Genomic DNA, 25,643 nt, shown 5'->3' with positions numbered 1-25,643 from the left:
ATTTTAATCTGAACATTTACATAATGAGTTCATGTTTTTATTGGAAAAATATATAATTGACGACTGTTCTTACTCTTCTGAGAAATGCCAATAACAAATGGCAGGCTCCAGTTCAATGAATCCTTTGCTGCTTTAACAAAACAAAACACCGAAAGCAAGCAAAGTACAATAGGATAATTTTTTACAGTTTATCCTGGGGTCAAAAATATTGCAAATGTTGGTGTTTGACTTTCTCATCTGTCATAATCTTATGCTGAAATACCATTCAAATGTCAATAATATTTTGCAAAAAAACATGAAAGAGATATACTGTAAATAATCACACTGAGAGGAAATACACTTGAAACTGGAAATTCCTTTTTTACTTCTAGGCAGAATTCTCAGTTTATTTAGATGTTAAAGAGATCTATTGCCTTTTAAAGTACACTGCTAATAGCTGGGTTAGTGTAACTGCCCTTTTCCCACACACATATGTTTTTTCAGACTAACACCTACTGATACACTTTTCAAACCCTTAAATCCCCTCAAATGCTCAAAGTGCTCTTCTGTCTTCATTTCTGGATGATGGTCACAAAGCATGAAGCCTATTGGAATAAATATAGTTTGTGAATGGGAGTCCACAGGTTTCACTGCTGTTTGAGCATGTGTGTAGATCCCAAAGTTGTGTTTACCTAAAAAAACCCCATTGAGTTAAGGCTTCTCTAAAAATTGAATATTATTTGCCAAGGCTAATTGTCTTTTAAACCTAACATACCTGGACAGGATTCCAAAGAAGTGTTAACAGAGTGAATGACTGAGTAAGAACAGGCAAGGGCACATATTTAAAGTGAGGCACCCATGTGAACCAAAAGGGCATACCAATACACAGGCACTCTGTGGTGACATTATTGGCACCACTCTAGTAAAGCTTTTACCTTTGCTACGTTAATCCACACTGCTTATTTTTTTCACAACTGGTATTTTTTGTTAGATGTAGAACATCTACTATGAAGTAGTAGTTTCTAAAAGAGAGGACTGGGAAAGGGGGAGATTGCTGAGTTTTGGAAAGGGGTTGTTTGTGTATTTGTTTTCTTGCATTTGGCAAAACTCCAACAGCTATTCTCCAGAAATTTCACAAAAAACATTCATATGGGCAGGAAATCTACTGGCAAGAAATGGCAGATGAAAGAGTTATGTACTGCTGAATGAGAGTTTTGCACCTGCACATTGCCTAAGTTTGAGAATATGCTATTAATATAATAACAATAGCATAATCAGTAGGATGCGTAGTCATCTACCAAGAAGATTTCGTTTCGAGACCCCATGGACAGTTTTGGCATTAGTGCAAAACAAGGAGTTTGAATCAATTTCAAACATGCACTAAATAGAAAGGGGGGAAGTGGAGGAGGGAAACCATACCTATCAGGATATCACATTTAAAATTAAGACAAGAACTGTGTAACTGGGCCCAGACCAGTCTATTGGAGGACCAAGGACACCAGTGGGATTACGGTAAGGAGGGGTCAGAGGAATCCTGCTTCAGACTCATTCACTGGATTCTGGTTTATTTCTACTTTATGGAGAAACTTTTTTTTCCCCTTGGGGTCATTAAACTTAGACTGGAATAGAGCTGTTCAAAAAACTCCTGTGGAACACTTTTTGGGGTCAGGATTTGGTAATTCATTGAAATCAAAATATTTCCAATGCATACCAAAACGTATCAAAAAAAGTTTCAAAATAAGGGTTGTCCCAGTTTTGAAACCTGGAAGCCCTGAGGTCTTTAGTTCAAAGGTAGACTACTTGGTGGGCCATCCGGCAATGACAGGCCATCAATCCTGTACCCTGGCAGTCAGAAGGTTGAGCAATGGTCTGCCAGCCAGAGCCCTGCAGGCTTGTAGAAGAACTTAGGCAAAATCCAGCTGTCCCGAAAAAAGTTTAGATTTCAGTCAAGTGCCAAGGTCTCTCTGAAATTTGCCAAACAGCTTTGCTTTTGAGACTGGTTTCATCAGCTTTTCTGTGTAGACATGTGGGTTTTTTCCAAATAAATCATTTCACCCCAAAGAAACCATTTTATCTACCTCAGTAATCACCTAGATCATGCAAAATGGTATAGCATCCCTGTATTTGTCCCTGTACCCATGATGCTGCTTCTGATTGCAGGCACAGAAAGGTTATTACAGACCTTGGAGATGTGCAATTCGGTCTTTTCAAGCTGACCAAGACCTCTGCCATGCAAACAGTCCACTCCTTACTGAATTTCACCTCAAGTGGTTTCTAAGCAGCCACAAGGAGGTAATGCCCACTACTTCCTTGGTGAGAAGGCTGAGACCTGGCCAACATTGTTTATGAGGAGTTTTGGCCCCTTCCTACTGGGATCTGAAGGACTATGAAAGTAAGAGAAAACACAATTTTTTTTTTAGTGAAGAAATTACTGTAATCAACTAAAACAGTATCCATTAAAAACAGTAATACAGAAATATGAAACCTATATTGCTATCTCTTATATAAGTATTATGGTATATCAACAGAGAACGTACAACATCAATCATAAGAGCCCTGTGAGGGGATGGGGAATGCACTGCTGAAACTCTGAACTACAATGGTACAAGAACTGCTGCCCAGCCACACTTGCTGCCCAGCCCAAGTTTTCCTACATGATAGATAAGTTTGCCTTCATTGACACTCATGGGAGCAACTTACTCCCACCAGAAAGCTAAAATACTTAGCATGGCCTGTGAACTGAGAGGCGGCAGTGAACCAACATCCCTAGAAAACCATGTGCTGATCAAGATTTTCTACTCCTGCAGACAAAAATGGTTTAGGGGCTGACCCACAGCGGTTTATTCATATATTTACTGAGCAAGATTGTTCAATAGTCTCCATATCGGCTAAACCACTGCTTTCATCTAAATAAGACTTTTACTATAGTCTTTAAAGACAGCTAAATCAACATAGTATGCATCAGTATGTTAGCAGCAGCAATGTTTTCTGAGGTTTGTTTTCCCTCCTTTATTCACTATAAAATTCATGGAGTTGTAAGGAATACTGAGTAGGAAAAGCCATTTTAAATTCCATGTTTATGATTTTAATCTCATTTGAACAACTAACCTATAAACTGTATCATTCTGCTATTAGAAAGAAGAAATAAAAATTATATAAAACTTGTAAGGAATCACAGAGTTCTCTTCCAGATTGCTGACAGTCAGTAAATGCCTCAAAAATCTCTCCTACTTCTTTACAGATATTAAAATTCATCAGTCCAGCAAACTAAACTATAAAATCAGCATATCGGCCCCAGAACAGGCACACTTTTTCGTTGCAGTAACATAGCTAAGACGCATTTGTGGGACAGCAGGCTGGCACAGGGCCCTGAAAGGTATTCACCATTTTGTAAAACAAAGCAGCCATCCATAATCTTTTTTGTTTCCAGATAATAAAAGGAAAGTCTCATTTTGTGACTATAAAAAAAAATGTTAAAGTAGTACAGCTGTAAGCAGAAATCCAGTCCACTTGTGGTTTAAAGAGCTCCACGCCTACTGTACATAAAATAATATGCTGATATCATTAGCATAGACAACAGCTTGTTTTCAATTTGGCTGCAGATAATGAAATTATCCCTTAAATTACCATAAAGTGGAACAAATAAACACAAAAGCAAACTCTTTCTTTTTTTTTTTTCCTTCCCCCCCTTCAGCAGCGCTGGCTTTCAGCTATTTAGAATAAAAGCAAAGCTTCTGTTTTTCCAGAGCTCCAGTTTGACCTCAAGCAGATAAAGAACATGAAATGACAAACACGCAGCAAAGAGTTACTGTGTCCTTCCCCCCTGGCCTCTGTTTACATTAGGAAATGTACCCGGGGAGGCGGGAAGGGGAGGCAGGAGGGCTGCCTTTCAGCGCCGCGCTCAGCTCCGTTGGCTCCGGCTGGAGCTGGCCCCTGTTTCTGAGTAAGCTTACTCCACTCCAGATGTGCCGCGGCTCCAGCGTGGCTGCCATGTACAGTAAATCGGCATCTGAGGGCTCGTCAATCTGTGGGGTAGAGCAATTGCGGTCTCGCCAGGCCGCCCCACTGGCACAAACAGAAATTTGCGCCGCTGAACTGGAAAAGGAGAAGGAGGAGGAGGGAGAGGAGGGAAAGGGGCGACGGGGGGGCGGGGGGGGGAGAGAAGGAGGCAAATAACGGGAGAGCAGTGTGTGAAAGTTAAGGGTCTGGAAGGTGTCCGCTCCCGGGAGGAGAAGGGGAAGAAATAAACACTAACAGCCAACGGAGGAAATGTTCTTAATGCATTTGTAAATTTACTTGTAAATGTTTTACACTTAGAGAGAAAGGGGAATGCTGCATATCGTTTGGCAGTGCTGGCTGTCTATAGGTCCCTGTGGATATACTGGTTTAGTACGACTTGTAACCAGGGCAAAAGAAACATAAAATAGCTGGGAAAACACAGCCAATTAGTCATTACACATAGATTGTAAAAACAAGAGAGAGAGACAGAGAAATAAATGCCCTCAGCAAATTGAGTCCCTCTTGTTTATGTCCTTGCAACATGAGCATGAAAAGCAGAGGCAACGATGCCTTCTAATCAAAGTGCAACTTGCAAAGCAGTCAGTGCTCCCATTCAAAATCCTCCAGGATTTCCTGACACTCACAAGATTTACCTATTTGCTGTCATTGTAAAAAACAAATTGTTTCACTAATCAGGCAGTTTGCTTTGGACCCGACCCCAACTGTACAGACTCCAAGTTGGACGTTCATTTCTGATCTCCTGCCGCCTACGCAGCCGTTGCTAACTGAGTTTTAATAGGATGAGAAAACGATCTTTTATAGTGGGTTCAAATGAGCTACCCAGCTTCAGGCTGACTATAGCTGTGTTTTCCTAATCATCATTTTTTAATAGCAATTCTGAGGATGAAAATGCCTTCTCCCCCTCCCTTCTCTTCCAACAGCGCCAAGTCTAGGAATGTAAATAAGTGTTAAACTGAAACACAGAACAAAAAAGGGTCAGATTTAGTGTAATTGAGTCATAGTTAAATTTAGGCTGCTTTTATGTGCGAATGTGGATTTTAATAGGAGTTCTATACAGCATTTCTGGGTAGAATGAGATGCCTTATTTATTTATTATTTTTAGAGTGATTGTGCCTGGCATTCTCAGCAAAGGCTCCCAGTCCCATTTGGCCAAGCATTCCCAAAAATGAGCTTTGCATTTTAAAGACTCTCCTTTGCTAGAGAGGGTATCCTCAGAGTACCATCTGGGTTAAATGGCAGTACCTCAAAAGGACAGAACTACCATCAGCTCTTCCAAATTTTCAAAAATTGTGAATAAAAGCTGAAAAATCACAAGGTGTAAGATTTTCCAAGGGGCATATGCAGCATCCTTTCTTGTCTCCTAATTTGTGAGTTTTCAAACCCTCCCGGCACACTGTAAGATTTTGAAAGTTTCTTTTTTAAAAGGAATGCTCAGATTCTTGCAGTATCCCTTGATTTAAAGAATGGAGGATTAAAAATATCAAATATCATTAGATTTGAAATGACTGTAAGACTTGGCAATACAATATACAGTTCTCTATGGCACTTGATTTTCCTCAGCACTCCCTTGACAGGATGGGGTAATAAGCCCTCTTCCCTCTAGGTAAAATCAGTCCTATAAGGTGCTCTGATTCTGACCGTGAAGAACATACGTAATTGTACATAATTAAATAATTAAAGTAAGTATGATTATTCTTATGCATAAAGTTCATACTGAGTTTTCAAACACTGGAGGCACTGAGATCATTATCTTAGATGCAGGGCAACAGAGAAACTCAACAAGCCCCCAGCAAGCAAGCAGGAATGCATCTGCCACTGAGGACAAGTCCTTGCACAAAGTATATGTATCACATTACCAGCTCTTCTGTCAGGACCCAAAGGAGGCATGCTGCCTCCCAATTCCTCTCATCCCAGTGTCCAGCCCATACCCCAGCTAGTCCCCAAAGACAGTTCTCATCATTGCTTTATGCCTTGTACAGTCATTTACAGCTGGACAAAATGGACATAAAGCAAGTGTATCGAATCAGGATGGCAAGATTAGGATCCAAATGACCTCGAAAACTGGCTCTTTATAGGCTACTAGTAAATGTACAAGAGGGACTTCCTTTACACTGACAGAAACACGAACTGGGTGATCGAACAGGTGTTTTCAACGGCCAGCCTTTCCACACAGAAAGGCAACGCAGGCTGGTCTCATTAGACAGTAGCCAAATTTAGCGAGGAATGTGACTTTTCCCATCCCATGTTGAATGTGTGGCCCAGGAGAAATGTGATACTTAGAGGACACCAAGAGCAGTACAGTTCTTAGCTCATCCACCACAATAATGGCACTAATTTGAGAATAAGTGAGCGTAAAGCTGATAATAGTTGTCTGTAAAGAATCGTGTATGATGGTAAGATGATATCAGACAATGCTAAGTGACCATGGAGGAATGCATCTAGAAGCCAGGACAAAAAATGAATGAAGCACGAAGAGGGTGTTGAAACTGAATGGGTGAGAGATATAGGAACAGCAGAACAAATAGTACATTCCCTCCTCAGAGAATTCCCTCTCAGTATTGTGCTCCTAACTCACAGGAATGGTGCTCTTCCACTTTACTTTGAGCCATGTTTTTACAATGTAAAATCAAGCCCTTTCTTACATGTGTATCATAAGTGCAGACTTAACCTCAGGTTTAGTGGTCAGAAAGGCAAATTTCCCTGACAAAAGTTTAAAAAAGACAAAATTAACAGATAATCTTACTAAAATATGATAATATCTTCTTTCTTTAAAGTCTCAATTAATGCGAAATGCCTTCCTGCAAGACAGCAGGCACTAAGGAGTCAAGAAAAATTGCTTGCAAAATAAATCACGGTTCATATTTCCAACAATAACTGCCTTTTATTCGTGCATTAGAATCTTGGATCTACTGTTTTCTTTGGATTTTCTTCTATACACATTCCAATGCACCTGACAATTGAAGAAAAGACAGTACTGTCCAGCCATTGTGTGGGCAGATGTGTAAATTTCCACAAGAGATTCTGCCAAGCCTTCCCCTTACACAGACCTCTGACACCTGCATTATTTGGAAGGATGACTTTCTGTATCAGTGAATTTTCCTGAGTGACTGAGGCAAGATGAGCAACCGAGAACCTGGCTGCAGAGCCATCTTGCAGAGTAGATAGGAATTATCCTTTCCTGCTTAAGCAAAATGCAGCAGCCTCGGGTTCCAAGGAAGACAGAAGTGGTTCACCTCATGCATCTCCTAAAAAAGTGGAGATTGACAAAAGTCTGTTAAGTATCTTGTCTACAGTCGTTTAAAAATACAATAAAATCTAAACAAACTGCAAGAATAGGTTATGTTGTAATTGAAATTGTGTATAAAACAAACAACAAACTTGGCATTTCTGTTGATAAAAGGCGTATGAGTAAGCCCACTGGGCTTATATATGCCAAATGTTAAACCTCCCAGTAGCATGCTCTGTATGATGCCTTTGACACCTGCAGAGAAATTACATCAAATCTGTAGCAGCAGTATTAGGTAATGCACCAGAGTTCAATGTTCAAAACATCCTGTTCTTTACATAGCCTCCTGTCTTACACAAAAGCAGTCAAAAATAATAGAGTTTGTTCTAGAGCCAGATTTACAAGGCTGCGTTCATAGACTTTGTAAGGATCATCTTGCAAGGCTGTTTTGCTATACCTGTGGGCTGGGAAAGGGGAGGCAGCAGAAGGCGCAAGTGAGAGGAAAGATTTGTGAATGGATCACTTCAAGCTCTCGGAAAAAAAAAATCACTCTGCATTATGACAATTAATTTACTTTTCTGAAAAGTGATATTAATAAGAAGTGAAATTTGTAAGAAGTGAGTAACAGACTAAGTATCCTGTAGCTGGACTGAAGATTGATTAAAGTCATGGGATATTTATATTTGTAGTTTGAAATCTGGAGGCTTGGATCAGCTAATTAGTAAGACACATACCATTTGCAAAACTTGAATGTTGATCCTGATGCAAATTTTTAACTCATCAATCGTTTGGAATGTTTAGAGGAGAGGAAGCTTGGCTCTCCTCTCAAATTTCACACTAGAAGGCTCTCTAGCTGGCTTCTGTGATGAAAGAAAAATTGAACAAGAGGGGGAAAAAAAGGAAAGGATGGCTCTATGTAGGCTTCTACAGCCTTGCTATGTAGTATGTACATTGTAATAACCTCAGTGCTGCTGTTACACAGCTATGCAAGTAATTGGCCACTCCTTACTGGGATCTTGGGTTCCTGTTGTTGAGGGAAATCTGAGCAGAACAGTGCAATTCACCAGTGCCTTTACATTCTTGTCACAATCATGAGTCTATGACCAATATCTTTGCAATCGAGACACAAATCTTTAATTGCTTTATTCTTGTTTTCACAAGCTGTTGACAGCTGCGCTGTTCTTCAGTTTGTTTATGAAACACTCATTTGCACTGGAAAGCAGCATACTGATAGTATGCTGAACTGGGAATAAAGGGACCTCACTCAGCACATTGGTGAAGTCTGCTACCAGCTCCTGGCCTTTGAAGCACTGCTTAGGCACAGATTGTATTTACAGTTACCAAGTCTAAAAACTGTAAAGACCTTCATTCTTACTTAAGAAGGTGCTTTGAGATCACAGATGAAATGCACCAGGAAAAAATAACAGTAACTTGTACAAAAAATAGCCAGTGTTGCAGAATGAAGCACCAGATAACAAAGATGAATTTCATACGTCCATCGAGGGGTCTTCAGTTTATACCAGATCATATTTGAGCCCAGCTATTTTGTCCAAACACCTACCTATAGTCTATTTGTAACATATCCCTCATTAAGCTCTTCCTCTTACTTCCTGTGAATAGCAATATTGTGAAACTGCACAGAGGAAGTGGAAGTTTAAAAGCTTTGCAGAGGCCAGATGGAAAATGTGATAGGAAACTAAAAAACAAACATTCTGTGTTTTCATATATATTAATTACACTTAACAAAAGTTAACTTCTACTCATATCTTTCCCTCAATTTTTTTACCCAGAACTTTTCATTCTTGTACTAACAGTTATACACTCCAATGGCTTCTACCAATGACAATAATAACAGCCTGGTATATGTTTTATTATCAAAGGCAGCAAAAAATCATATTTTACGTAGAAGAAATAAGCCAGAATCAATAAAGATATAAGTCATTGCCTTTATTAAATCACCAGAACAAGACTTCTCATTTAATTTTTACCAAAGTGCAGTTCCCTTTACTGGGATTCTCTGGGTGATTTTTACCAAGGTTTTCTCTGGGTGATTTTTACCAAGGTTTTCTCTGCAGGAAATAGCAGACAAACTCCAGATCTCTGAAAGAATGACAAAACAATATGAAATACAGGGTCTCCCACAAGAATGCTAGGGACTTCATCTCTCATGGACCTGGGAAAGACCAAACAAAATCTACACACGGCCCAAACCCAGACTGGGGTCTGGCATTTGAATAATCCTGGAGCATTTTCAATCCATCTCATTCTGTCTTAGTAACTGCTTCCTTTTTTTAAAGTAGGTTAAGGTGAAAAGATCTTACTTATACTGTTACATCAGCTGATTTTGAAATTCTTAGCATCCACCAGCACATCTGAAAATCAGAATACTTATTTTGTTTTGTAAATTGTGGAATAAAAATTTGAACATTTTAAGTCTGTAAAATCAAATTATTCTGAATCATTCGTCTTTTTTAGTTACTGGCCACTAAAGATTGATGTTGCCCTGTAACTCCTTGCTGATGAACACATTCCTGTGAATGCCTAATTTGTGAGAGATTTACACTGTGCAAACATTATCTACAGAGAGCCCTTGATTCTCTCTAAATCAATTAGATATGCCTTTTCAGGCATAGTTCTGTTGGAGGCTGCCAGAGGAGGGTTTTCTTTTTTTACCTGAAATGGGGACTCCAAAACCACATCACCTCTGAGAAGCCATGGGGTGACTTGGAAATAAAATGGTCCTGCAAAGGCAGCCCCCTATATAATTGAAATGCAATTTAAGGGGTCTTCAGAGGAATCTCTCCAACTCTGGAGGAGGCTGATCAGCAATCTGACCTCCAATAAAGACAACAGGAGGAAGCTCCCTTTGAAAGATAGAGGAAATTTTTTTCTTTGAAAAGCATGCTTAGGTGCTGTCTGTTGATACAGTGCAGACTTATCTCCTGAGGTCCAGACAAGTCTGTGTTACTGATTATGCCAATATACCTCATGCGGTTCTCACCACCTTTGTCTCAGAATTGGAAAAGTCAAGGAGAGCCAGTGAAAAACAAAACAGAATCCTACCTAATGGAGAGTTTATCATTAGAAGTGTTCTAAGAGAAATCTCCCTGCATATATATGAAGTTTAGGAATTTTACTGGTTTATTGCTCCCTGGAAACAATAAGCTGTCAACAAAACAATGGAAAAATGTGTCTGTAAACCTGATGGATACATGTACAAGCAGATAATTGTACTTGCAATAATGCACTGTGTGTGCAAAATGAGCATCTGTACCTAAAGGTATACATGAGTTCATGATGTTCAACAAAGGCAAATACTAAGTCCTGCATCTGGGATAGTCTAGAAGCCAACTGACTGGAAAGCAGCTCTGCAAAAAGGACCTGGGGTTCCTGGAGGATAAACTGAACATGAATCAGCAGTGTGTCTTTGCAGTATTAAAAGCCAACCTCATACTGGGCTGTTTTATTAAGAAAATAACCAGCAAGTCAAGGAAGTGATTATTTCCCTCTATTCAGCACTTGTGAGACCACATCTGGAGTACTGCATCCAGTTCTGGGACACTGACAAACCAGAGCAAGTAAAGCTGAGGGCCACCAAGGCGGACCAAGGGCTGGAGTACGTGACTTGACAGGACGGCTGAGCAAGCTGGGTTTGTTCAGCGTGGAAAAGGGAGAGCTGAAAGAGAGTGTCTCACCACCATTGCAACAACCTAAATTATTCAACAAGTTAGCATAAAACACATAAAACTTCCTCCGTTACCATGGCTAACCTGTCTTCCATCTCACATCAGAAATAGAGTAAGTGCATTTTCTGTGAGTATACAATTTGTGGAACAAAGGGACCCGCTGCTGGGGCAGAGTCAGACTAAAGAAGACCTGGAGTCAGGCCAACCAGCATGCCTCAAGCAAGTCAGAGTACTGCAATAAAATAACCAAATCCATCCAAACTACAGTAAAAATTCCCATGACTCAACTACCTCCATAGCCTGTTAGCTCTACTTCCTTATCCCTGTTAGCCCTAACTCCACTAGAGCTCCACTAGAGCCCAAGCTGCTAGATTGTTGAATTCAAACATTGTGTTTATAGAAGCCCCCTCCAAGCCTAAGGCCCAGATCCACAGATCCTGCTTTAATTTACTCCTGAGAATGTGTATTTCTTGGTCAGAATTTTGGTTTTCTATATTTGGAAAGTCTCACCCACAGTCTTTAGCTGACTAAAGGAAGCCAACAAAAATGCAAGATATAGTGGTTACCAAAGCTGAAATCTCCCTAAATGTGACTGTTCCATATGTATTTATGCACTGTTTATGTGCCTACAAAACCCCTAGGAACTCAGTCTTCTCCTTATTTCATTTATAGGGAAGGGATGAGAAAAGATTCCATTTCTACAGAATTCCCCAGATACAATCTATTGCAGAATACATCATTAATAAAGGATTTTTCTATTTACTTGTTTCACCCAGAGCAGCCGGTCAGTCATGTCTCTCTGGGGCAAGTCAACTTATAATAATAAGTTAATACTGAAATAATACTTATTATTTCATAATCTGAAAATTTTCGAATACTGTCTTGTCCCTTCCATTTGTATTATATTACCTGGGAGTATGGAAGTATTTTTGCATTATACTGTAGAAATTTAAGACAAAAAATATTTATGAAACATTAGAAAAGGATTGAGCAGAATAGACAACTATAAAAATCCTGATAAACTTTTGTATAAAAGGTTATGTTTCATATTGGTAAAGGAGCAGGCTAAGAATTAATCTGAATCATGCTCATGTGAAGTAAAACTAGTGAGTTACAACCAAGGAAGATGTATTAAAAGCAACAATTATCTTTTTTCCCCCCACAAATCTCAAAGCACTGAAGTGCCACTGAACTCAATAGGAATCTATTACTGATTTTGGTGAGAAATGTAGACTTATTGTCACAGTTGGAGAAACTGAGATACAAAAATGTTAAATGAGTTGCAGGATATTACCCAGCAAATGGCAGATCTGGGAATACTACTCAGCTCCCCTGGAGGCCAGTCCATGCGTCATCCATCGCACCACTTCGTCATACTACAAGGCAGCAACCAAGCACAAATTTTTAGGGATTTTGTTTAATGAGAATGGGAGATGGAGAGATCTGGAGGCACACCTCTAAAGAATAGGAGTGCTGGGCTTGTTTGGCTTTATATCCAATGTGGGACTGCTGACGCTTAAATATGATCATGCCTTTGCTCATATGCAGATTATAAATGGAAGAGTCAGAGGATAAGAAAGGATCACACAGAGAAAAAATATAATCCAATTTAATTTACAAATAAACACCTAACAATGAAGATTCTGTGCATTGAGTCAGGAGTCAAGTTTGCAAATCATAATCAAATGTGATATAACACTGTTTCTGCTGAAGTGGTTGAATCAACTAGTTGGTTGATGTAGGAATAAAATGGAGGGGAGAGTTGTATTACTTTGCATCAGGTGTCTAACAGTCCTGTTTTTCACAGATTACTTCTCTTCAATTTGAAACAGGTGATGTCAGGCCCTTTAACAGAAGGCATAATTGTAGCATAATTGTTTATGTCTCACTGCTCTATGGGTGGCATATCACTTTGCTCCTGAGACAGATGCACTGACTTTACAGTTTATTCCAACAAGGATATTTGGAACATTTAAAATGATCAATATTAATCCATTTTCATGGCAAATAGTGTTTGATAATTTCCTCTCACTGGGGTCACTGCTGCATATGATTTCTTATTAGCCTCCCATCCTAGGAGGTTCTGCATCCTCAAAAGAACACATGGGATGGGACAGGACAAAAAGACAGCAGCTAAGGCCAAGACTGAGATGGTTGCTAATCTCAAGTGATTTAAATTGAAGGATATTGTAAATATTTAACATGTTACTGTAAGCAAAGGCAGTGTGTGAATGGCAGCAAAAATATTATAGGATTCATATCTTACAGTTCAGCAACCTTTCAGATGGACCATGCCATGACAGAGGGGCAGAAAATTCCTGCTCTTCAATTCACTTTAAGCCTTCTGACTTCACTGCTTAAGTAGTTAACCAACTACATAATCTAGATTCATGACTGCTAGTGGGAAATAAGTTTTACTGACACTTCAGACTTCAAGCATTTCAAACTTTTCCTCTGATTTTAACTTTTGAAATATTTTAAATAAACTTGTAACTTTGACATCCCAATCCTTCAGCAAACAATTTCTCCTTAATGACATTTTACTCATTACACTGTTCACACCTACCAGGAACTTCACTTCTGGAATGGGTTTCGCTTTATTGTTCTGGGTTTTTTTAAAAAGCTTGCTATTCTGCAGCTGTGTAATATATGACAATAGAGGGTGATAAACACTGCACAGCTGAAGCTGAAAAAAATTTGAGTTAATGGAATGAAGTGAAGGTGATGACACTTTTTTTTTAACACAGAAAATCATGAGATATTTTAAACAATATGTTTTACACAAACACAAAAAAGAAATCCTTCATTTTCCCTAAAGAATTTCTAGTGCAAAATTCAATCCCACTAGAGAACATACACATGAAAAAAATCCTAACCTCTATTTAATGACTTCATGAATTCACACAAAGTGGGATAACCTTTATGCTTCTAAAATCCCTGTGAGGTAGCAGTCCTCCATTCTGCTGCTAAAATCCTCTCTACTGCTGGTGGCTGCTGGAAATCAAAGAGTTAAAATGGAAAGCACTGGAAAAGAGTAAAGCATATGTTATATGCAGCACGTTACTTTCTCGCTGGGCTTCCCAAGGGCCAGCAAAGTTTGGGAACCACTTCTGTAAAGGAAATGTATATGGTGTCAAATTATTGACAGTCCTCTGCGTCAGCTCCATCTCTGCAACTGATTAGCCCCAGAATGACTTTGGCCTCACATAGTTTCTTACAAACATTATTTAATCAGGCTTCAAAACTTAAGCAGGCGACACTGTTATTCCCAGTTTACAGATGAGTCCTAAGTGCAACAGGGTTAACAGCTACTGCAAGGGGACACATTAAAGGAGCATCAGGAGCTGGAATAAAATTCAGCTTCCCAACCCTTGCCCGCTTAACCATAATGTCCACAGTCTAAACCACTTAGATTAAAAAAATAAAATAAAAATTAAGCTCATTCACTGAAACTGTGTCCCCCGAAGCCATTTCTGATGCCTAAGTAAGCACTGTAATTTTTAGAGCTACTGTGCACCTGCAGCTTCCAAATAGTTTCCAAAGGTCACCTACTTATCCTAATTTTTCCAAGCTTCAGCTTCTTAAGTCTTTCAAAACATGGAAAGAATAGCTACCTGTCTCCCAGTCTTCCTGCCCACTAATATCAATGAGATGTTTTTCTTTGACTTAGTAGCTGAAAGGCTTTCCTCCCATATTCTTTTCCCTCAGTTTTGGAAAGCAATTGTCTCAGGGTGGATAAATGTCTGCTTCAAGAGAAACTGTTGTGTTGAGAATCACTATGTAATCATTACCACCCATGCACCACACAATGCAAACAGTAAAAATGACAAGCAAATCAAATAGCATAAAAATAAAGAATAATAAAACAGTACAATCATCCTAACAGCAATGGCTGGAAATTCATCTTGAAAGCTTTAACTGCTCTTGTGGCACAGAAGCTAGGAGGGATTGTTCTGTGCCATGATGGTGTTGCCCAATAACCCATTCTGTTTATACTAACAGAGCTGGCTAAATTATCCTGCCTTGTGTTCTCCTTTAATTGATTGTTTAGTTTAAAGAGAGGATTAAAAAGGCTGGCTGGGATCCAAGCTCAATTGCCTGCTGCTATGACAGAAAAAAGTACTGATCAGAATATTTCTCTGCAGAATGAAATGTGTATCTCCTGGGCTTTTAGCAATAGCAAAGCAAGTTTACATTTCTGTCTCTAATAAGATTCTGTCCTCTAAGTCATTAGCAATTCCTTGATCCCTTCTCTTATTCCTGCCCCCTTTATCTTATTTATTGAAACTTGTAATATAAACAGCATTTCTTCACTTACTGTCTTTTTGAATTGTTGATTTTCTGGAAAATGGCACCAGTGCAAGGTTTCAGAGCATTTCCTCTGCATAGCAGTGGTGTTTCAGTCACATGTGGGTACTCTCAGACACCAGCTATCATTTAGGGCCATCAGAGGCAACCTGGGGAGCCAGATATTGGGTCAGTGTAAATGAGCACAGCACAGTGTGACCTCAGGAGCATCGGGCAGATTCGCACAAGGCTGAGGATCTGGCCATGTGACTGTTTCCAGCTAAAATCACATTCTTCCCCCACCACATGCTGGAAAATTAGAGACTGCAGTTCTTTTTAAACACGCTTATGGATGTAGAAAACCCTTTCATAAGGCAGGGAGGGCAGAGGAGGAGAGGTTTCTTCTGAAAGGCAACATACGACGGGATTGGAAATGCCAGCGCTTTTGCTCCCTCGTTGTCACATTCCTTTCCCAGGCCCGGAGGATGAGGCAGCCTGTGAGCCGCACTGGCTGGGAAGGATTGCATTGCTGAACAGGGACAGGAAAGGGAATGTGGTTTCCTGAAAGGTTTCCAGCAAGTACATGGGAATGGAGCTCTTGAAAGAGACATGGAGCTGGAAGCGCTTCCCCTCTGAGAAACACTTCCAATCTGCTCCCTGGGCCAAATGTAATAACAGCTCTGACATTATTATTACAAATAATAATGTAAAAAAGTCATTCTTGTAGCTTGCTGCTGTGATTTCTCCATTTTGAAGTCACACCTTCTTTGAGACCTGGAAGTCATGCGGGTTTAACATGCAAGCCTGCTCACAAGGGATGCTTCTTGGGTGCATCTCTACCAGCATTTATCACCAAGTCTTTCTGGAGGTGCCAGGAATGCTTCTGGCAACAAAGAAAATTAACTTATAGATATGTTTTTCTACTTAGGTCCCTCCTTATATCTCTTGATTTACATGGAATGCATTGACACAAATTGTCTGCAATACATAACAAGCTTTTTCCTACTGTCAGTCATAAGCCAACATCTAGATATGAGGAAAAATTCTGTACGAAAAGCAGCTATTTTGCCGTTTGATGTAGGAAATTTTGGTAAGATCCTTCTACAGCTGCCAATATTCTCCCTTACCCTCTTTAATACACTATACTGCACAACAAATTAAAAGAAATTATTTCAAACATCTCCCTAAACAAGGCTATAGGAGAATATGCTTACAAGTGAATACTAACAGAGTTATGTTAAATAGTTAGATTATCACTAGAAGGGTTAGGAAATAACATATGAAGGAAGAAATGAAAAAGCAAAAGCAGCAAGGGACCCAGTTTCTGATTTACCATCCAGGAATATGCTGGACTATGCACAGAAGAGTTACAAAACAACTACTGTTGACAGTACAAATGGGGAAAAATATAGCCATTAGAAACAGTATAAATTGTACTGGCATTAATAAAGCTTCTCCCCAGACTTCATTCTACAAAAAAAAAAAAAGGGGGTGGCATTAATTCAGCAACCTCCGTTTCTAAATAGGTTCAGTTAAATTGGTACCATTTTTGTTTAGATAAGGCCTCAGACTCACTGACTCTCTGGAACCCCCTCTTAGTCTTACCTCTAACCACTTTTTCCAGCCCATGGCAGGGAAAAATGTACCACAGGAGGCAGAGCCAGACACCAGTAGTATCATAAGAGACTCAACCAACAGTGTCTCAGCAAACACTGGGCCAGAATCCACCCTCGCACACAGTGAGCAATTCATTTGTTTGGGACTGTTCAAAGAGGCAACTCTTAAGCTGCCAGCTTACTGACACCTGACAGCCATCAGCCTGCAGTGCCTAAGCTGCTATAAAACATGAGTCAGTCAATGAATTACTTGATTTTTGGAAAATAATAGTAATTTAGAACATTCTTTTCACATTTCTGTGTATGCATCATTTAACCTCGTGGGTGTTTTGGTTTTTGCTTTTTTTTATTATTATTACTTTAACTAAGTGTATAAAAGGAATAAGGACATAAAAGTTCTTATCAGTATCAGGAAAAAGTTAAAGATTGTTTTACAGGGTTATATCCATATTCTATGTAAGGACAGGAATCTCTTTTGACTTTTGAGAAAACACAGCCTTAACTCTACAGCCCAAAACTGACAGCATACATTTCTTAAACTTCAAAATACAGGATTTTAAACAGTTGACCGCTATTTTTAGCTGATGTTAGAAGTCCAGGTAACAACTGAGAGAGCTGTTTCTGTAGTATTTCTAGGACTGTAGCTAACTCAAACATCCACACACTTCACAGTTTCGTTTCCATACAATTTATTTTTTTTTAGGAAATAAGTACACTACATTCTGAATGAGGATTTCTTCTTTCCATTTGATTCTTTCAGTTAAATAGAAACAGACAAGAAATCAAATATTCATAATAAGATATAGAAAATACTTTCATAAGCCAAGGAACTCCTAAACTGCAACCAATTTATGCAAAAGGCTGTACAAATATGCCTTAGAAAACACAGGCAAATGCAGTCAGTGGTAGGTGAATATGAGACAGCTAAATGCAAAAGTTTGACTAAAAAAATTCCCAAAGTCCCTAGCACCTTTCTTACTTGATGTGAAGTACACCAGGTTGAAGGAGATTTCTGCTACAAAAGTGCACGATTGCCAGAATCACTGTTGATAAACAATTTACTTCTGAACACAGTCATGATTCAGAAACATGGTTAATAATTTGCATCTTTCAAGGAAAGAAATTCACTAAGTGCTTTCAGAGCAACCTCAGCACACACTGATAAACTGAGGTCTTCACAAAAAGCCAGTTGTGGACACTGTGTTTAAAAGGAGAAGGAAGAATTTGTGTCATTGATATCTTTGTGCTTTTCATTCAACACCAGGTTAATAATACACAGACATGGGCCTGGAAGCAGGATTCTTTCCTCCCAACAGAGCACCCCAAACACTAAGCAACAGAGGCAGACTGCTTTTTGCTCACTTTGGTTCAATGAATCTCCTGGTCCTTGCAAGCAGCTGACTAACAGTGGCATAAATAAGAAACTGCCCCAGGTCATCCCGTCTCACAAGTGGTATAAAGACACTTTTTTAAGGGGAGAGTCTTAAGTGGAGGATTTGATTCCTCCCTCCTCCTCCTTACAGACTAAGGAGAAGACAGAGCCCACGTCTACCCCATTCAGACAAGCACTCTAATCTGCAAGCTTTCCCCCTGGTTACACTGTGGCAGAGCAGTTGCCCACTTGCTTTTGCACACTTTCAAAGAGGATCATGGCTAGATAGAGGAGTCTTCCCACAAACTCTGCTGAGGCTTGGCGATGACTATTCCTTCAGACACATCCTAGCTAAAGTTCAGTGCTTCCTTCTGGCTCACTCTAGACAGCTGGCTATTCACTGTGAGGGTTTTCCAACTCATCTTTATGAATCACTACTTTCTGGTGTACAGTCTAGTGTACTTCGATGGTTTCCCATCTGGTGAAAAGATTGCTGAGATCATCAGACATAGCACTAATTAACAATGTCACAGTTACAAACAAACTGTTCTGGAGCAGTAAGCACCCCTTCATGTTTGCCTTGCTTTCTCACTGACTCTTTTTCTGATGAAAAGCCACTGGAATGGCACGTTATTATCATCCTCTGTTTTATTAGTATGATGGTCCTCATGTACGTCAACAAGAGATTTACATGGCAGGCCAGCACGACACTGACATTCTAAATCACCAGCAACCCCATCTGATTTTTGCAGGGTCTCATAAAACCAGCATGTATGCCCATAAACTTAGAAATGCCATCAGCGCCATGGAGGAAGTTGCCACTCTAGGCAGAGTTACCTTCATGGGATCTTCATGGTTGCAGCACTGAATAGAATTTTAATCAGACCAGGCTCAAAAATTCTGACAGTGCAGCCTGTGCAAAAAAACAGAGGAAGGAAAACTAGAGGACCAGTCATCAACAACCATAAAATGCAAGATTAGGTGACCAAGCAGCAACTAATTTAAACGAGTTTAGGAAATGAATATCACTCACTTTGATCTTGTCTTTATATATTTCCTAAGGTTCTCTATAATTCTACTTCTGCTCCCATCACACTTTTCAGCACATACTCTACAGAGATCTCACTGCTTTCCGTCCCTGAGCTTGACACTATGATCCACGGTGAATTAATTGACATCCATGCTGGACATGCTGCGCCTGCCACTCCAATTAAAAAAAAAGATGAGAGAATGCAGTCAATAAACCTAGCAGAAATATGGCTGAAATTATTCTGAAGTATTCCTACCGTCTACAGTGCTCCCAAGTCTCCCCATTCTCAGTTGTCATTTTCTTCTCCCTTTTATAAGAGGAAATGGATGCTAAATCAGAAAGTTAGGTTTGCTTTTTAACATAATTATTAGCAATATACCTTTTCCCCTTTGTTAGAAATTACTTTAGTGTGTAATTCATCCAAGTGATAAGACAGACACAACTTATACACACAGTCTCCATTCTTTTGTATAAGGCCAGGACTAACTGCATTCACCAGCCTAGAGACCTGCAAAACAACAGGTTTTTCCTTCCACTCTGGTGGCATTCATAACTCTCCTTCTGCTACTACCTCTCTTCATCCCCAGGAAATGAACCGCTGCAGACAGAGAAAGAATGAGACTTCAGTCAACAAATATGCTGAAGACTAGAGCTTAACTGCCAGTATTCCAGATTTTTTTTTTCTCCTGTGAATTTGGCCTCAAAAACATATTTAGCACTATGTCCTTCTTAGACATCAAACACTATTTGAGTTAAAAGTATAAGTACCTTTGGAGACTGTCCTTAACTTCTTCAGCAATATAAAGCATGCTCTGTTCACTCCATCCATAGTGGAGCATACCATTGCACAATCACCTACAGTGCCCTTAGGCGTGACACTGGTCCCACAAAATATGGTGGCATCCCCAATAACCCCTGTCTAGCACTTTGCACTAGAGCTATCCCATCTGCACCATGCCCACCTCACAACCATAACATATGGCACTACATGACTCACACAACTATTTGCCAACCCTTTAGCACAGTGAGATCCAGGAAGCATGAAAGGAAAATGTGAGCCAAAGGAAAGTGTGGGTCAAACATCTTCCAGACTCCCATTTCAGCTTAATTATACCAGACAGCTCACATAAGAGAGAGGAGGCAATATCTGCCTCCATAGCCTTCACATGCCTTAATGTATTCATGGAAAAGGGTTGTCCTTTCCCAAAGACTCGGTACTGTGTTATCACAAGCAGTAAGTAATTTACCTTGTTTGCTTAATGTATTCTCAAAGGCTTGGATGTCCTGTCCCTGTAGAGCTAGATTGGATCAGAAGGACTCACCACGACCCATGGAGATGGCAAAGCCCAGATAGAGAGGGAGAGCAATGGAGGACTTCCTCAGACCATTATGTGTGCATATGCATGGAGTATTCGGAGTGAAGACCTTGCCAGTGGAATTCACACAAAGCACTGGACAAGGGAAACAGCCTTCCAGTCCACCCTGAACCGCTTTGCAGCCAGGCAACTCACAGCTGCTTATGTTACCAAAATCCTGATATGTCAGCTTTGCAAAAGAGAGGAAACATCAAGAGAAGTCTCTTTGGGTATGGCTTTGCACAGATGTCTTGTCAAATCTCTCTGTCAACAGCATTTCTCTGTAAGTCTTGCACAACTCACTCATGAAGGACGTGTTCTTTGTTCGTTCTGGGCAACCTCCAAACTAAAAACAAGGAGTGCTCTTTAGGGGCAAATGAGCTGGAGGAAATAGCAGAGGTCCTCCTGAAGCCCACCCCCTGGCAGAAGAAGAAGGAAAAAGGGATGCCCTACTCTGTCCTGCCTTGTTGGGGACTTGTTTGCTCCAATGCCTTGTGCAGGGGAGCCACTGCAGTGGTGCTGGTGCTGCCTGAAGGACAGAGCAGAAACCTCAGAAGAGCTGTTGGAAATTTGCCACAAGGATCAAAACCAGCTCCTGCCAGCCCTCCCAGATGTATCATTCCAAATCTGATTGTTTGAAACTTGCCAGCAGGCTCAAGAGGTGAATTTCACACAGCGTACAGATACCAAGTGATGTGCATAGTTTGGGCCCTAACTGAGACCATGATAAGAGCTGAATAACTACCTATACAAATTAGGAATATTTTGTGAGAATCCAGGTCTTGGGTGAATTACACATGCTGAAGACACTGGCGTGTCCATGGTTTGTTCCGATTTCAGGTCCTATACTTCCAAATAATTTCAGAATTTACTCAAATTTAAAGGCCATTGTTATTCCCAGTTCATTTGAGAGAGCAAGCCTGAGGTTCACAGCTGATCATGTTTTCTTCACTTGCATACTGTGTAACTTTAACTCCCTCTTGACTTGCTCTGTTGCAGATTCTATTATTAAAAAATGAATGTTCATTATTAAGTGATTTCTTACAAAATCAAACATTAAAGGCTAGTTCCCCAATTGATTTGATCAGTGTAGCTGTGCTGAAGTCCTTGAATGTTCGCTAATTTGCACCAGTAGATAGGGAGTCTTGTACTTTTGGTATCGAGATATTTTAAAAGCTCTTTTATTTTTATTTCTCTCCAGCTGAACTGATGTGAGGGGGTAGCAGTGTCATTGCTCTTGGCAAGACTCTCAGCTTCATATTTGTTCTCATGAAGCTTCCAGTCAAGTTTTGCAAACTCAGACATTTAGTTACTGTGGTTTCAATACACACCTCAGCCTATAGATGATTAGCTGAAGAAACCACCAATTCCAATCCTCCAGTATCCCCTGGTAGCTCACTTATCATCACTAGTGTGAACCAACCAGCCTTTCCTCCAACAGCAGCCTAAATCCCCTAAAGCACTGTTTCCAGATGGGGAAATTACCTTCACAGACACCTGTTACATCTCATAATATCAGATAGCACAACGTCTGTAATTCTCCCTCAAACTTATCCTACAACTTTGTGAGTCACACTACATGTTTCATGTACCCGGTGAACTAAAGCAAACAAACAGGAACTATTTGTATTCTTCTTATTTATGCCAGGGCTTATAATAAACCCCTTTGGAAACACTTCCGAACAGGTAGCAGCCGGCACACAAGTTTTGCCAAGGACTTAAACGAGTCTTTACCTGTTGCAGCTGTTGGGAAATTCCTAGCTGTTGCTAGAAGTGTACTTGTACCTGCATGCTGGGATTGGGAGTGTGAGCAGGTGTTTGCAAACCACACTTGCATTGCTAACCATGTCTCAGACTCAATACTAATCATACCAGCAATGTCTGGTACCTGCAATATCTTGCTGCAAAGATTCTCCTTCAATTTGTCTTACAACAGTGATCAGAAGTGCTCTAAGCACAGAAGTCTCTCCAGTTAATATTTTAGTGTACAGTGTGATGCTCCTTACCCTGAAGGCCCTTTAAGATTTGACCCCTTTCACTGTTTTTCCTGCTGTCAGCCAAGACAGCAAAAGAAGAAATGGTATGCAGGCTGAAAAGCAGTCCTCAATCAGCTCTTTGTCTTTCATGCCCATCTTTTTATCCAGGGGCAACAGTCTTTTTGCATTACAAGTTAAAATGAACCCCCAGTAGGGGTGATGAAGAAACAATAAAACTAATCATTAAGCAGGCCTGCTGAGAAGTGAATTCCAGTCCCAGGTCAGATCTAATTGCATTCTGACACTGAAGTAATGGCCTGGTCATTTATATTAGTAATGTCATGTTTCTTTTTATTTATTTGTCTCCATTCTGCTCTCCATCCTCATAAAGAAAGAATTATAGACATGTAGATTGATGAAAAGACATACATAGAGATGAAAATACACATATTATCCTGTGGCGTACTTCACAAGTGCTTAAAATACTCTCTCTTTAGCCAAGATCAATTTTGGAGAAACTAAAAAAAATACAGCGTTTTGGAAAATGATGTGCAACTGTAAAAGGGAGATTTAAGAAAAATTATGGTACTGTCATGGCCTATTACCAAGGAAAACCACGTACACAGGGAAGGAAAGTTAAATTTAATAATGCATATAAGCACACAAGATATATATGTGTAGCTCTGATTTTTGAAACTGAGGAGATTTAAATACCTACCTTTGAGTAATTACAAGAGAAATAAGCTACTTTTGAGTTCAAGTACACCACATGGTATACGCACACATCCACAAATATATTACCGAAAATATAACTATCTTTAGGTCTCTTTCCTCCCTTGCCACCTCCCTTTTACTGCTTTTACCATTAATGATGTTTTGCCCCGGTCTGCATCCTCAGCCTCCTCCCCCACTGTTTTTTGCCCAGACTCCCAGTCAGCTTCCCAGCCTGAGACTTCTTCCTTCAAGAATCTAAACAAGATGCCTTTGCATCTGAGTGAACACAATGGGCCTCTCTTCAAAGCCGAGCAACATTTTTCCTATCATTGTTTGCAGGGGAAGAGTCACTCTGCACTCTACTCAGATATTACAGTCACACATGCCTTATGGGTAGATTTGCTGTCATAAGAGGGTTCATACAACTAACAAGATCACTTAATCCCTTTCTAGGTCTCTCAGCATTTGTAACAAGTTTTGTAATTGCTTTTTAAATGAAATGTTCTGACCTTGGAAACTCACTTGCAAGTCAGCTCAATCCTCTGGCTTTCTTCCCTTCATATAGCTTTTATGACCTCTCCTATCTGGATAGCAACCCCTTTCTCAAAGTATCTTAGTCCAATCCTCTTGATGCTATCCAGAGCTAAAAGCCCTCAGCATGTGCTTTGGATCCGATCCCTACCTGGCTGCTGTGCTCAGAGGGGCGTTGATCAAATCTGGTAACAACAAATCAGGTCTCAGAAAAAGTAGTTGTAGAACCTGGAGTTGTTCCATCTAATTGCAAGCAGGCTTTCACAACTCATTTACTGAAGAAAACTTCCTTATCAGGTGAAGATGTGACTAACTTCCACCCAGATTTCATGTTGTGGTTTTTATCAAAAACACATGAAAAGATCTTTTCTTTATTCATAGAATCAGCTTTCCAAACTTGCTTTATCAAAAGCCACAGAATGGCATGGTAACAATTTTGGCTAGTATTTGCCATGCACTTCATGTTCTCGGGTTAGCTGAGCTAGTGAAGCAGGCCTGCATAAGTACACCACAGTCAGTTTTTTGTATTAAGCTCCATTCCGTGATGAATACAGTGCCACCACTATCCAAGGTAGCTAGTTTAACAACTCATTTATTCCCAGTAGTTCCAACCTTGTGAATATGCAACGTTGTCAGGACAGGCATGCATTCCTTGTTGCATTTATCCGCCCACACTCACTTTTTTTAGTTACCTGTGGTGAATCTCTTAAATGTCACCAATGGATGTCAGGCTGAAAACCTCTGTGAAGGTCTGGTATAGTCCAGCCCTCTCTGTGCACACATGCCATAAGAGCCAGTCTGTACCCTCTCTGTGCACACATGCCATAAGAGCCAGACTGTAATGCCTGGGTTCTGCTTCCACCTCTGCCACTGCTGGACAAATCACATTACTTGTGCCTACATTTTAGCCTTTCATCGACCATATATAGTGGAGTTCTCTAATTCTCTAGGGTATCCTGTGGTTTAACAAACATTTACAGAGTGGGATGGATCAATGTGCAACAAGGTGGAAAAGACTGGGACTTGCATCTAGAACTATTGACCTACCAAAGATCTAAATCATATAAAAAGCTAGAGAGATTTCATTCCCAAGAATTTAAGCAACTGAAACATACCCAAAACATTACAGACAGTACTGAAATTTAATTAAATAGTAAATATTGTTATAGTAATAATTTAGCACTTTGCTTTCCAAGAGTGAAAAAACAATTGGTAAATTAATTAATTAAGACTCAACTCATGAAACACACAACCTCTTTGCAGTGGATAGCAATATATGTGTAATGGTGTGCAGCAATATGACCCAACAGATTAGAACAGGAAAGCAAGGAAAATGCCACATCCAACCTGCAAGTTCAGAGGGAATTAGGTGAACAGAAGAATCCTACGTAGAACCGGGATCAGGGCAACTCAAAGGTGCTACTGCCAGGGAAACAATTACAGAACACTTAAGACCAGTAATTGCGAGGGAGCTTTTTAATATCTTTTCTGAAAAATACTACCCACATCAGCAGTATTCCCTACCTCCTATTGAGACACGAGCACTGACTCAGGTGAGGATGTGCCACCTACAGAGGAACTACTGCTGACTGCAGCGCTTGAGAGCTGCAAGAGCTGCCCCAGCCCTGCCGAGACATCAAAACAGTACTAGGCAGCCAGAGCCTCTTGCATAAGGCATTTCACAGGATTCTCTCTCTTCTCAATATCAAACTGCCTGGAACCTTTTTGTTCCATAGTCCCACATATCTCAAAACATAAGCAAATGAATTTAACTGCAAACAGTTATTATTCCTCTTATACCCATAACTATAAGCTGCTATTATATTTTATACTGTGCATAAGTAAACTAAA

The 25,643-nt window shown here is 40.0% G+C and overlaps 1 long non-coding RNA gene across 1 annotated transcript; it reads right to left on the bottom strand.

Moving 5' to 3' along the window:
• Positions 1-353: 353 nt before the first annotated feature.
• On the bottom strand, positions 354-2,326 carry LOC113945094. The gene is made up of 2 exons (XR_003526938.1): positions 2,162-2,326; positions 354-584 (listed from the first exon to the last, which is right to left on the bottom strand). It is a non-coding gene; the product is annotated as an uncharacterized LOC113945094 (long non-coding RNA).
• Between the last annotated feature and the right edge of the window lie 23,317 nt (positions 2,327-25,643).

The sequence above is a fragment of the Corapipo altera genome, unplaced genomic scaffold, assembly GCF_003945725.1.
Source record: "Corapipo altera isolate COAL_440 unplaced genomic scaffold, ASM394572v1 49, whole genome shotgun sequence".
Classification (NCBI taxonomy): domain Eukaryota; kingdom Metazoa; phylum Chordata; class Aves; order Passeriformes; family Pipridae; genus Corapipo; species Corapipo altera.
Note: the sequence above shows the minus strand (reverse complement) of the source record. Positions and strands in the feature narration are given on the sequence as shown.